Source organism: Nicotiana tomentosiformis, chromosome 4, assembly GCF_000390325.3.
Source record: "Nicotiana tomentosiformis chromosome 4, ASM39032v3, whole genome shotgun sequence".
Taxonomy (NCBI): domain Eukaryota; kingdom Viridiplantae; phylum Streptophyta; class Magnoliopsida; order Solanales; family Solanaceae; genus Nicotiana; species Nicotiana tomentosiformis.
Window position 1 is genome coordinate 82,626,715 of NC_090815.1, and position 15,052 is coordinate 82,641,766.

A 15,052-nucleotide genomic window follows, 5' to 3' on the forward strand; every position below is an offset into this window, starting at 1 on the left:
CGGGCAGGACGGACAGGCACCAGTACCACCAGCTAGGGCCACGAGATGCCGAGATCACGGTAGGGGTAGAGTTGCAGCTCGTATAACAGCTAAAGAAGCACTTGCAGATCCACCAGTTGCGCTAGATCAGGAGCAAGTTCCAGATGTTTGAGCCAGTAGGGCCAGCTTAGGCACCCGTTGCGCCCATTATGATTCCAGGCCTTCAGGAGGCTTTGGCCCAGATATTGACTGTTTGCACTGGCCTTGCTCAGGTGGTTTTGGCTCAGGCTGCACCAGCCACTTCTCAGGCCGGGGAATGTACTCATACCCCTACCGCCCGTACTCCAGAGAAGGTGATGCAGGGACTTCAGACACCGGGGGTACTACCAGCCCAGCCGATTGCAGCTGCTCAGGCCCAAGTGGTCCCCGTTATGACTGATGATGCGCAGAGGAGACTTGAGAGATTTGGGAGACTTCAGCCTCCATCATTTAGCACTGCTGAGTGAGAGGATGCTCAGAGCTTCTTGGATAAGTGCTAGCGGATTCTTCGCACGGCTGGTATTCTGGAGGCTAGTAGGGTCTCGTTCACTACTTTTCAGTTTACTGGGGCTGTATTCGGATGGTGGGAGGCTTACGAGAGGTGCAGGACGGTCGGTGCAGCCCCACTTACATGGCAGGAGTTCTCGTTCTCTTCTTAGAGAAGTTTGTACAACAGTCTCGCAGGGAGGAGCTGCACAGACAGTTCGAGCAGGTACGTCAGGAGGGCATGTCTGTGATCCAGGAGGAGATAAGGTTTTTCGAGTTGGCCCGTCACTCAGTTTGGTTGGTTACCACTGATAGGGAGAGGATTAGGAGGTTCATTGATGGCCTCACATATCAGCTGCGGTTGCTTATGACTAGGGAGAGGGTATCTGGTGCTACTTTCGACGAGGTGGTCGATATTGCACGGCAGATAGAGATGGTCCGCAGTCAGGAGCATGGTGAGCGGGATGCCAAGAGGCCTCTTGGATTGGGTGGTTTCAGCGGTATACCTTCGGGAGGTCAGTTCTACCATGGCAGGGGTCGTCCTTAAAGGCACGCCCAGATGGCTCGTCCGGTTCACCGTGGTGCATCATCCATCCATGGTTCATACAGTACTCATCAGGGTTAGTCTTCTCTCAGTGCCCTTCCAGCTCAAAGTTTGTCCCATGCTCCTTCAATTCAGGGTTAATCTGCACCGGGTGCTTCTAGCGAGTATTCTAGTTCTCGGGGTCTGCCTCAGTACTTGCCGCCATATTCAGAGATGGGTTGTTTTGAGTGTGGAGATTTGGGTCACATAAAGAGATATTGTCCCAGCCTTTCGGGAGGTCTAGCTCCGCAGAGGAGTCAGACTATGACTTCAACACCGATTACTTCACCACCCGCCTAACTAGCTCTGGGTGGGGCTCAGTCAGCTAGGGGTCGCCCAAGAGGGGGAGGCCGATCAGGTGGCGGTCAAGCCTAATTCTATGCTATTCTTGCCAGACCAGATGCAGTTGCTTCAGATGTAGTGATTACAGGTATTGTCTCAGTATGCCACACAGATGCCTCTGTATTATTTGACCCTGGTTCCACTAATTTGTATGTACTCGTCGTATTTGACTCATTATCTTGATATGCCCCATGAGTCCATAGTTTCATCTGTTCATGTATCTACGCCAGTGGGCGATAATATTGTTGTGGACCGCGTATATCGGTCGTGTAGTGACTATTGGGGGATTGGAGACTAGAGTTGATATCTTATTGCTTAGTATGGTGGATTTCGACGTGATCTTGGGTATGGATTGGTTGTCTCCATATCATGAGGTTCTGGATTGTCACGTTAAAACCGTGACGTCGGCTATGCCGTGGTTGCCAAGGATTGAGTGGAGAGATTCTCTAGACTATGTTCCCAGCAGAGTGATTTCATATTTAAAGGCCCCACGGATGGTTGGGAAGGGTTGTTTATCTTATCTGGCCTTTGTGAGGGATGTTAGTGATGATACTCCTTCTATTGATTCTTTTCCGGTGGGGCAAGATTTTCTGGATGTGTTTCCTGTAGACCTGCCGGGCATGCCGCCCGACAGGGATATTGACTTTGGTATTGACTTAGTGCCGGGCACTCAGCCCATTCCTATTCCACCGTATCGTATGGAACCAGCTGAGTTGAAGGAATTGAAGGAGCAGCTTCAGGAACTTCTTGATAAGAGGTTTATTAGGCCTAGTGTGTCACCTTGGGGTGTACCAGTTTTGTTTGTGAAGAAGAAGGATGGTACTATGCGGATGTGCATTGATTACAAGCAGTTGAATAAAGTTACAATAAAGAACAAGTATCCTTTGCCGCGCATTGATGATATATTTGACCATCTTCAGCGAGGGTGTTCTCCAAGATTGATTTGAGGTTTGGGTATCACCAATTGAAGATTCGGGACTCGGATATTCTAAAGACGACATTCAGGACCCGTTATGGTCATTATGAGTTCCTCGTGATGTCTTTTGGGCTGACCAATGCCCCAGCAACATTCATGCATCTGATGAACAGTATATTTAGGCCTTATCTTGACTCGTTTGTCATAGTGTTCATTGATGATATGCTGGTGTACTATCGTAGACAGGAGGAGCATGCCTAGAATTTGAGGGTTGTGTTGTAGGGGTTGAGGGAGGAGAAGCTTTATGCTAAGTTCTCCAAATGTGAATTTTGGCTCAATTCAGTGGCATTCTTGGGACACATGGTGTCCAGTGAGGGGATTCAGGTGGATCCAAAGAAGATAGAGGCGGTTCAGAGTTGGCCTAGACTATCCTCAGCTACGGAGATTCAGAGCTTTCTCTACTTGGCCGGTTATTATCGTCGCTTCGTATAGGGTTTCTCGTCTATTGCATCGCCTTTGCCCAAATTAACCCGGAAGGGTGCTATTTTCAGGTGGTCGGATGAGTATGAGGAAAGCTTTCAGAAGCTCAAGACTTCCTTGACCACAACTCCAGTTCTAGTTCTACCTTCAGCTTCTGATTCTTATATAGTGTATTGTGAAGCTTCTCGAATTGGTATTGGGTGTGTCTTGATGCAGGAGGGAAAAGTGATTGCTTATGCTTTGCGTCAGTTGAAGCCCTATGAGAAGAACTACCCTATTCATGATTTGGAGTTGGCTGCCATCGTTCATGCATTGAAGAGGCATTATCTCTACGGTGTGTCTTGTGAGGTGTTTACAGACCATCCGAGTCTCCAGCACTTGTTCAAACAAAAGGATCTAAATTTGAGGCAACTGAGATGGTTAGAGATGCTAAAGGATTATGATATCACTATTCTGTATCATCCCGGGAAGGCCAATATGGTGGCCGATACCTTGAGTAGAAAGGCAGTGAGTATGGGTAGCCTTGTATCATTCATGTTGGTGAGAGACCGCTCGCAGTTGATGTTCAGGCCTTGGCCAACCAGTTCATGAGATTAATGTCTCGGAGCCAAGTCGGGTTCTAGCTTGTGTGATATCTCGATCTTTCTTATATGATCGCATCAGATAGCGCAAGTATGATGATCCCCATTTGCTTGTCATTAAGGATACAATTCAGCACAATGATGCTAGAGATGCTACTATTGGAGATGATGGGGTATTGATGATGCAGGATTGAATTTGTGTGCCTAATGTGGATGTGCTACGTGAGTTGATTCTTGAGGAGGCCCACAATTCGCGATATTCCATTCATCCGTGTGCCGCGAAGATGTATCAATACTTGAAACAACATTATTGGTGGAGAAGAATGAAGAAGGATATAGTGGGGTTTATAGCTCGGTGCCTAAACTGTCAGCAGGTGAAGTATGAGCATCATAGACTGGGCGGATTGCTTCAGAGGTTAGAGATCCCAGAGTGGAAATGGGAGTAGATCACCATGGATTTTGTAGTTGGGCTTCCACGGACTTCGAAGAAGTTCGATGCTATTTGGGTGATTGTGGATCGGCAGACCAAGTCCGTGCACTTTATTCCAGTTGGGACTACTTATTCTTCAGAGCGGTTGGCTGAGATTTACATCCGAGAGATTGTTCGCCTTCACGGTGTGCCAGTGTCCATCATTTTAGATCGGGGCATGCAGTTTACATCGTAGTTTTAGAGAGCCATGCAGCGAGAGTTGGGCACCTAATTTGTGTTGAGCACATCATTTCATCCTCAGACGGGCGCACGGTCCGGGCGCACTGTTCAGATATTGGAGGACATGCTACGTGCTTGTGTCATTGATTTTGGGGGTTCTTGGGATCAGTTTCTGCCGCTCGTGGAGTTTGCCTACAACTACAGCTACCAGTCGAGCATTCATATGACTCCGTATGAGGCTTTGTGTGGGAGACAATGTAGATGTCCAGTGGGTTGGTTTGAGCCGGTTGAGGCTAGGCTATTGGGTACTGACTTGGTTCAGGATGCTTTGGACAAGGTTAAATTGGTTCAGGAGCGGCTTCGCACGGCGCAGTCTAGACAGAAGATTTATGCCGATAGGAAGGTCCGTGATGTTGCTTTCATGGTTGGGGAAATGGTGCTGCTTAAGGTTTCGCCCATTAAGGGTGTTATGAGGTTCGGGAAAAAGGGCAAGCTGAGCCTCGGTATATTGGGCTGTTTGAGGTACTTTAGAGGATTTGAGAGGTGGCTTACAAGATTGCCTTGCCACCTAGTTTGTCGAGTGTGCACCCAGTATTTTATGTTTTTATAATCTGGAAGTATGTTGGCGATCTGTCTCATGTTTTGGACATCAACACGATTCAACTGGATGGTGATTTGACTTATGATGTGGAGCTGGTGGCCATTTTGGATCGACACGTTAGAAAGTTAAGGTCAAAGGATATAGTTTAAGTGAAGGTGCAGTGGAAAGGTCAGCCAGTCAAAGAGGCTACTTGGGAGACCGGGCGGGAGATACTGAGCAGATATCCACGCCTATTTGAGACTCCAGGTATGTTTCTAGACCCGTTCGAGTACGAACATTTATTTAAGAGGGGGAGGACATAACAACCCAGCCGGTCATTTTGAGAGTTATAGCCTCGTTCCCCCATTTACTGTTCATTTTGTACTTTATAACTAATATGTGACTTGTCGAGGTAGTTGGTTCGGGTCCGATTAGGTTTTGGAATGAATTGAGACACTTAGTCTCAAGGTTTAAAACTTAAGTTGAAATGGTTCTTCGGATGTTTACTTATGTGTAAACGACTCCGGAATGGAGTTATGATGGTTCTGTTACCTCCGTTGAGTGAATTTGGACTTAGAAGCGTGTCCGGATTATGATTTGGAGGTCCGTAATGGAATTAGGTTTGAAATGGCGAAAGTTGGATTTTTGGAAAGTTTGACCGTCAGTGGACTTTTTGATATTGGGGTCGGATTCCGATTCCGAAAGTTGGAGTAGGTCCGTAATATAAAATGTGACTTGTGTACAAAATTTGGGGTCAATCGAACGTGATTTGATAGGTTTCGACATCGTTTGTAGAAGTTAAATTTTCTTAGTTTCATTAGGCTTGAATTGGGGTGTTCTTTGATGTTGTTTGATGTGAATTAAGGGCTCGACTGAGTTCGTATGAGGTTTCAGGACTTGTTGTATGTTTGGTTGAGGTCCCGGGGGCCTCGTGTTGATTCCAGATGGTTAACGGATAAAAAATGGGACTTGGTGCATGGCTGAAGCAGGGAATCTGTTGGTGTAACCGCACCTGCAGAGCTTTGATCATAGGTGCGAGCTAGTATCTGAGAGCTGAGGATGCACATATGCGGACAAGATTAGGGAGGACTGTGGTCCCAAGTGCGAGGAGTTTTACGCAACCGCATGGCCGCAGGTGCGGCGTGAAGGGCGCAGAAGCGGATGGTACACAGGTGCGATGGGGATTTCCGCACCTGCGATTGCACAGATGTGGGGGATAGGACCACAGAAGCGAAGGCCCAGCTCCAGTGGTTCACCGCAGAATCAGGTGGATTGTCTCTTCTGCGACGCCGCTGATGCGGTTAAGTGTCCGCAGAAGCGGAAAGCTTGGGCAGATTATTTAAAATAAGGGTTCGCGATTTTTTGCTTCATTTCAAACATTTCAAGCACGTGTTTGGGCGATTCTTAGGAGGATTTTCAAGGGGTTTCTTGAGGTAAGTTCCTTGTGCTTATTTTTTATCAATAATCTTGTTTCCCCATTGATTTTCCCACCTAGTTTGTCGGTATTTAAGGTGTAAATTGGGAGTTGGAGACTAGGGATTTGGAGAGTTTAATTTAGCGATTTGGGGGACGATTTTGTATCGGATTTTAATAAATTTGGTATGGTTGGACTCGTGGTTAAATGGGCTTTTGGGTTTTGTGACTTTTATCAAATTTTGAGACGTGGGCCCGGGGGCCGACTTTTGAGTCGATTTTTTACTTTTGATTGATAGCTTAGTATTTCATTATGGAATTGATTCCTTTAGCGATTGTTGATTGTATCGCATTGTTTATGGCTAGATTCAAGGCATTCAGAGGCCATTTCGCGAGGCAAGGGTGTGTTAGAGTAGGGATTTGCTCGGATTGAGGTAAGTAACACTTTTAAACTTGGCCCTAAGGGTTCGAAACCCTGAGTTATGTGTTATATGATTGGTGTTGAGGTGACTCACATGCTAAGTGACGGGTGTGGCGTGCACTGTTAAAACTGTGACCTATTCGATTCCATAGAAATGTATAGTGGATTCATCGAGTAGATATCCGTGTTTTCATTATGTGATAAGTAATTGAGCTACCAATCAAGCTAGAAATCATGGTTAGGCTATATGCTGGTACTGTTGGGACCTATAGTGGTCGATTCTTGCTGTCGACTTATTGATTACATTGAAATTTCGTACTCAGTCATGTTATTTCATTGCATATCATATCTCAGTCTCTGTTGTTATTTATTGCTATATCATATCATCATTTTGGGCTAGTTTTTACGACATAGTGAGCTCGAGAGAGAGAGAGAGAGAGAGAGAGAGAGAGAGAGAGAGAGAGAGAGAGACTAGAGAGATTGATGACTAAGTGAGGCTGAGTTCCTGATTAAGAGTGATAGTTTTTGGATCGGGCTGCATGCCGCAACATGTTTATTGAATTATGCCTGGATCTGGCTTATTATAGCGCTTGGGCTGAAGGAGCCCTTCTAGAGTTTGTACACACTCCTAGTGAGCGCAATTGATTATATTGAGGGATGGATCTTTCCTGGACATGGATCTTGTCCGGATCATTTATATTTGGGGATGGATCTTTCCCTGGACTGGATTGGCCTTATGCAGTACTGAGTGACTGACTGTCAGTCGATGTATATATAAATATGTGATGGATATTCCCTGGGCTGGATTGGCCATTTAAAGTACTGAGCGATTAAGTATTTTGAGAGTGTGAGTACACGAGACTTTCAGTGTGGTCCATCGCATACAGCATGTGCATTGGCATGTACATGTAGAGAGTTCATACTCCTCATATCATTCAGAATTTGATCTATTTTACTTGAATTGAGTTTAACTGTTGAACTTGGAAGCATGCCTATATTCCTGTACTGTTATTTCTATGTTGAACTGTACCTGCTGATTTCGTCTCTACCTTTCAGTCCAAAGGTTAGATTTGTTACTTATTGAGTTGGTTGTACTCACGCTACACCCTGCACCTCGTGTGCAGATCCAGGTGCTTCCGGTCATGGCGGTTGCTGAGTTGTGGAGTTCAGATTCTCGGAGACTATCGAGGTAGCTGCTTGGCATTTTGGAGACCTTGTCTCTCCTTCCCTATCTTTTCTCTTATTGTATTTAGTTTCAGACTATCAAAGACAGTATTTTCCAGACTTATGATGTATAGATGATCATGTACTCTGTGACACCCCGATAGTTGGGAACTTCCGCGTTGTGTATTGGGTTTCTATCTCGATTATGAGAACTTTTATTGTTTAAACTGCTTAAATTCGTTTTCTGTTAAAAGTGTTAGAAATATTTTGAAATGTCGGCTTTTCTAGTACCACGATAGGCACCGTCACGACATGTTAGGATTTTGGGTCGTGACAAGTTGGTTTCAGAGCCTAGGTTACATAGGTTTCATGAGTCATGAGCTTCTTTAGTAGAGTCTTGCGAATCGGTACGGAGACATTTGTACTTATCTTCGAGAGGTTGCCGAACCCTTAGGAAACTTCACATTCTTGCATTCTTGTCATGCGGAATTGTTGATTCTGGTAACTAAACTTTTGTATTCTATTCTCTCACAGATGGTTAGGACACCTGCTACCGGGTAGGACGGACAGCTACCAGTACCACCAGCTAGGGCCTTGAGAGGCCGAGGTCGCGGTAGGGGCAGAGTTGCAACTCGTACAACAGCTAAAGTAGCACCTGCAGATCCACCAGTTGCTCCAGCTCAGGAACAAGTTCCAGATGTCTGAGTCAGTGGGGCCAGCTTAGGCACCAGCTGTGCCCATTGTGATTCCAAGCCTTCAGGAGGCTTTGGCCCAGATATTGACTATTTGCACTGGCCTTGCTCAGGTGGTTTCGGTTCAGGCCACACCAGCCACTTCTCAAGCCGGGGAAGATACTCATACCCCCGACGCCCATACTCCAGAGTAGGTGATGCAGGGACTTCAGACACCGGGGGTACTACCAGCCCAGCCGGTTGCAGCTGCTCAGGCCTAAGTGGTCCCCGTTATGACTGATGATGAGCAGAGGAGACTTGAGAGATTTGGGAGACTTCAACCTCCATCATTTAGCGGTGCTGAGTCCGAGGATACTCAGGGCATCTTGGATAAGTGCCAGCAGATTCTTCACACGGCTAGTATTCTAGAGACTAGTGGGGTCTTGTTCACTACTTTTCAGTATACTGGGGCTACATTCAGATGGTGGGAGGCTTACGAGAGGTGCAGGTCGGTTAGTGCAGCACAACTTACATGGTAGGAGTTCTCGTTCTCTTCTTGGAGAAGTTCATACCACAGTCTCACATGGAGGAGCTGCGCAGATAGTTAGAGAAGGTACGTCAGGAGGGCATGTCCGTGACCTAGTACGAGATGAGGTTTTTCCAGTTGGCCCGACACACAGTTTGGTTGGTTCCCACTGATAGGGAGAGGATTAGGAGGTTCATTGATGGCCTCACATATCAGCTGCGGTTGCTTATGACTAGGGAGAGGGTATATGGTGCTACTTTTGATGAGGTGGTTGATATAGCTCGATAGATAGTGATGGTCCGCAGTCAGGAGCGTAGTGAGCGGGAGGCCAAGAGGCCTCGTGGATCGGGTGGTTTCAGCAGTATTCCTTCGAGAGGTCAGTTCTACCACGGTAGGGGTCGTCCTTATAGGCACGCCCAGACGACTCGTCTGGTTCACCATGGTTCATCATCCAGCCATGGTTCATACACTACTCATCAGGGTTAGTCATCTCCCAGTGCCCTTCCAGCTCAGAGTTCGTCCCATGCTCCTTCAGTTCAGGGTTCATCTGCACCGGGTGCTTCTAGAGGGTATTGTGGTTCTCGGGGCCCGCCTAAGTACTTGCCGCAATATTTAGAGATGGGTTATTTTGAGTGTGGAGATTTGGGTCACATAAAGAGATATTGTCCCAGCCTTTCAGGAGGTCCAGCTCAGCAGAGGAGTCAGACTACGACTTCAGCACCAGTTACTTCACCACCCGTCCAGCCTGCTCGGGGTGGGGCTCAGTTAGCTAGGGGTCGCCCAAGAGGGGTAGGCTGGTCAGGTGGTGGTCATGCCTGATTCTATGCTATTCTTGCTAGACCATATACAGTTGCTTCAGATGCAGTGATTACAGGTATTGTCTCAGTATGCCACAGAGATGCATCTGTATTATTTGACCCTGGTTCCACTTATTCGTATATATCGTCGTATGTTGCTCATTATCTGGATATGCCCCGTGTAGTTTAATTTGTTCATGTATCTATGCCAGTGGGCGATGATATTGTTGTGGACCGTGTATATCGGTCGTGTATAAGGACTCTTGGGGGATTGGAGACTAGAGTTGATCTCTTATTGCTTTATATGGTGGATTTCGACGTGATCTTGGGTATGGATTGGTTGTCTCTATATCATGCAGATCTGGATTGTCACGTTAAGACTGTGATGTTGGTGATGCCGTGGTTGACAAGGATTGAGTGGAGAGGTTCTCTAGACTATGTTCCCAGTAGAGTGATTTCATATTTGAAGGCCCCGCGGATGGTTGGGAAGGGTTGTTTATCTTATCTGGCCTTTGTGAGGGATGTTAGTGATGATACTCCTTCTATTGATTCTTTTCCGATGGGGCAAGATTTTCTGGATGTGTTTCCTGTAGACCTGCCGGGCATGCTGCCCGACAGGGATATTGACTTTGGTATTGACTTAGTGCCGGGCACTCAGCCCATTCCTATTCCACCATATCGTATGGAACCAGCTGAGTTGAAGGAATTGAAGGAGCAGCTTCAGGAACTTCTTGATAAGAGGTTTATTAGGCCTAGTGTGTCACCTTGGGGTGTACCGGTTCTGTTTGTGAAGAAGAAGGATAGTATTATGCGGATGTGCATTGATTACAAGCAGTTGAGCAAAGTTACAATAAAGAACAAGTATCCTTTGCCGCGTATTGATGATATATTTGGCCATCTTCAGGGAGCGAGGGTGTTCTCCAAGATTGATTTGAGGTCTGGGTATCATCAATTGAAGATTCGGGACTCGGATATTCTAAAGACGACCAATGCCCCAGCAACATTTAGGCATCTGATGAACAGTGTATTTCGGCCTTATCTTGACTCGTTTGTCATAGTGTTCATTGATGATATGCTGGTGTACTATCGTAGACAAGAGGAGCATGCCTAGAATTTGAGGGTTGTGTTGTAGGGGTTGAGGGAGGAGAAACTTTATGCTAAGTTCTCCAAATGTGAATTTTGGCTCAATTCAATGGCATTCTTGGGACACATAGTGTCCAGTGAGGGGATTCAGGTGGATCCAAAGAATATAGAGGCGGTTCAGAGTTGGCCCAGACCGTCCTCAGCTACGGAGATTCGGAGCTTTCTCGACTTGACAGGTTATTATCGTCGCTTCGTGGAGGGTTTTTCATCTGTTGCATCGCCTTTGCCCAAATTAACCCGGAAGGGTGCTATTTTCAGGTGGTCGGATGAGTGTGAGTAAAGCTTTCGTAAGCTCAAGACTGCCTTGACCACAACTCCAGTTCTAGTTCTACCTTTAGCTTCTGATTCTTATATAGTGTATTGTGAAGCTTCTCGAATTGGTATTGGGTATGTCTTGATGCAGGAGGGTAGAGTGATTGCTAATGCTTCGCGTCAGTTGAAGCCCTATGAGAAGAACTACCCTATTCATGATTTGGAGTTGGCTGCCATCGTTCATGCATTGAAGAGGCATTATCTCTACGGTGTGTCTTGTGAGGTGTTTACAGACCATCGGAGTCTCTAGCACTTGTTCAAACAAAAAGATCTAAATTTGAGGCAACTGAGATGGTTAGAGCTGCTAAAGGACTATGATATCACTATTCTGTATCATATCGGAAAGGCCAATATGGTAGCCGATGCCTTGAGTAGAAAGGCAGTGAGTATGGGTAGCCTAGCATTCATTCCTATTGATGAGAGACCGCTCGCAGTTGATGTTTAGGTCTTGGCCAACCAGTTCGTGAGATTAGATGTCTCGGAGCCTAGTTGGGTTCTAGCTTGTGTGATTTCTCGGTCTTCCTTATATGATCGCATCAGAGAGCGCCAGTATGATGACCCCCATTTGCTTGTCCTTAAGGACACAGTTCAGCACAGTGATGCCATAGATGTTACTATTGGGGATGATGGGGTATTGATGATGCAGGACTGGATTTGTGTGCCTAATATGGATGTGCTACATGAGTTGATTCTTGAGGAGGCCCACAATTCGCGGTATTCCATTCATCTGGGTGCCGCGAAGATGTATCAGGACTTGAAACAATATTATTGGTGGAGAAGAATGAAGAAGGATATAGTGGGGTATGTAGCTCGGTGCCTCAACTGTCAGCATGTGAAGTATGAGCATCAGAGACCGGGCGGATTGCTTCAGAGGTTAGAGATCCTAGAGTGGAAATGGGAGTGGATCACCATGGATTTTGTAGTTGGGCTGCCACGGACTTCGAGGAAGTTCGATGCTATTTGGGTGATTGTGGATCGGCTGACCAAGTCCGCGCACTTCATTCCAGTTGGGACTACTTATTCTTTGAAGCGGTTGGTTGAGATTTACATCCGAGAGATTTTTCGTCTTCACGGTGTTCTAGTATCCATCATTTCAGATTGGGGCACACAGTTTACATCGCAGTTTTAGAGAGACGTGCAGCGATAGTTGGGCACCTAGGTTGTGTTGAGCACATCATTTCACCCTCAGACGGACAGTCCGGGCGCACTATTCAGATATTAGAGGATATGCTACGCACTTGTGTTATCGATTTTGGGGGTTCTTCAGATTAGTTTCTACCGCTCGTGGAGTTTACCTACAACAACAGCTACCAGTCGAGCATTCGGATGGCTTCGTATGAGGCTTTATATGGGAGACAATGTATATCTCCGGTGGGGTGGTTTGAGCTGGCTGAGGCTAGGCTATTGGGTACTGACTTGGTTCAGGATGCTTTGGACAAGGTTAAATTGATTTAGGAGCGGCTTCGCACGGCGTAGTCTTTACAGAAGAGTTATACCAATTGGAAGGTCTGTGATGTTGCTTTTATGGTAGGGTAAATGGTGCTGCTTAAGGTTTCGCCCATGAAGGGTGTTATGAGGTTCGGGAAGAAGGGCAAGCTGAGCCCTCGATATATTGGGCTATTTGAGGTACTTCAGAGGATTGGTGAGGTGGCTTACAAGCTTGCCTTGCCACCTAGTTTGTTGAGTGTGCATCCAGTATTTTATGTTTCTATGCTCTGGAAGTATGTTGGCGATCTGTCTCATGTTTTGGACTTCAGCACGATTCAGTTGGATGGTGATTTGACTTATGATGTGGAGCTCGTGGAAATTTTGGATCGGCATGTTAGAAAGTTAAGGTCAAAAGATATAGCTTAAGTAAAGGTGCACTGGAGAGGTCAGCCAGTCGAAGAGGCAACTTGGGAGATTGAGCGGGAGATACTGAGTAGATATCCACGCCTATTTTACACTCCAGATATATTTCCAGATCCGTTCGAGTACGAACATTTGTTTAAGAGGGGGAGGACGTAACAAACCGGCCGGTCCTTTTGAGAGTTGTAGCCTCGTTCCCCCATTTACTGCTCATTTTTGTACTTTATAACTGATATGTGACTTACCGGGGTAGTTGGTTCGGGTCTGGTGAGGTTTTGGAATGAATTGAGACACTTAGTCTCAAGGTTTAAAACTTAAGTTGAAATGGTTCACCGGATCTTGACATTTGTGTAAACGACTCCGGAATGGAGTTTTGATGATTCTGTTAGCTCCGTTGGGTGTATTTGGACTTAAGAGCGTGTCTGAATTGTGATATGGAGGTCCGTAATGGAATTAGGCTTGAAATGGCGAAAGTTGGATTTTTGGAAAGTTTGACCGTCAGTGGACTTTTTGATATCGGGGTCGGATTCCGATTCCGGAAGTTGGAGTAGGTCTGTAACGTAAAAAATGACTTGTGTACAAAATTTGGGGTCAATCAAACGTGATTTGATAGGTTTATGCGTCATTTGTAGAAGTTGGATTTTCTTAGTTTTATTAGGCTTGAATTGGGGTGTTCTTTGACGTTGTTTGATGTGATTTGAGGGCTCGACTGAGTTCGTATGAGGTTTCAGGGCTTGTTGGTATGTTTGGTTGAGGTCCCGGGGGCCTCGGGTTGATTCCGTATGGTTAACGGATAAAAAATAGGACTTGGTGCATGGCTGAAGCAGGGAATCTGCTGATGTAACCGCACCTGCATAGCTTTTATCGCAGGTGCAAGCTGAGGATGCGCATATGCGAGGAGGTTTCCGCTCCTGCGTGGCCGCAGGTGCGACATGAAGGTTACAGAACCAGATAGTGCGCAGGCGCGATGGGGATTTCCGCACCTGCGATTGCGGAGATGCGGGGGATAGGACCGCAGAAGCGGAGGCCCAGCTCCAGTGGTTCACCACAGAAGCAGGTGGATTGTCACTTCTGCGACGTCGTTGATGCGGTTCAGTGTCCGCATAAGCGGAAAGCCTGGGCAGATTATTTAAAACAAGGGTTCGCGATTTTGGCTTCATTTCAAACATTTCAAGCAACGGGTTTGGGCGATGCTTGAGAGGATTTTCAAGGGGGTTCTTGAGGTAAGTCCCTTGTGCTCATTTTTTATCAACAATCTTGTTTGCCCATTGATTTTCCCACCTAGTTTGTGTGTATTTAAGGTGTAAATTGGGAGTTGGAGACTAGGGATTTGGAGAGTTCGATTTTGCGATTTGGGGGACGATTTAGTGTCGGATTTTGATAAATTTTATATGGTTGGACTCGTGGTTAAATGGGCTTTCAAGGTTTATGACTTTTATCGAATTTCGAGACGTGGTCCCGGGGGCCTACTTTTGAGTCGATTTTTGACTTTTGATTAATAGCTTAGTATTTCATTATGGAATTGATTCCTTTAGCCCGTGTTGATTGTATCGCATTGTTTATGGCTAGATTCGTGGCATTTGGAGGTCGTTTCGCGAGGCAAGGGTGTGTTGGAGTAGGGACTTGCTTGGATTGAGGTAAGTAAGACTTCTAAACTTGACCCTGAGGGTTCGAAACCCCGAGTTATGTGTTATATGATTGAGGTTGAGGTGACGCACATGCTAAGTGACGGGTGTGTGGGCATGCACCGTTAGAACTGTGACCTATTCGATTTCATGGAAATTTATAGTGGATTCATCGTGTAGATATCCGTGTTTTCATTATGTGATAAGTAATTGAGCTACCAATCATTCTAGAAATCATGTTTAGGCTATATGCTGGTACTGTTGGGACCCATAGTGGTCGATTCTTGCTGTCGACTTATTGATTACATTGAAATTTCGTACTTAGTCATGTTATTTCATTGCATATCATATCTCAAGCTCTATTGTTATTTATTGCTATATCATATCATCATTGTTGGGCTAGTTTTCACGATATTGTGAGCCCGGGAGAGAGAAAGACCGGAGAGATTGATGACTGAGTGAGGCCGAATTCCTAATTGAGAGTGACAGTTATTGGA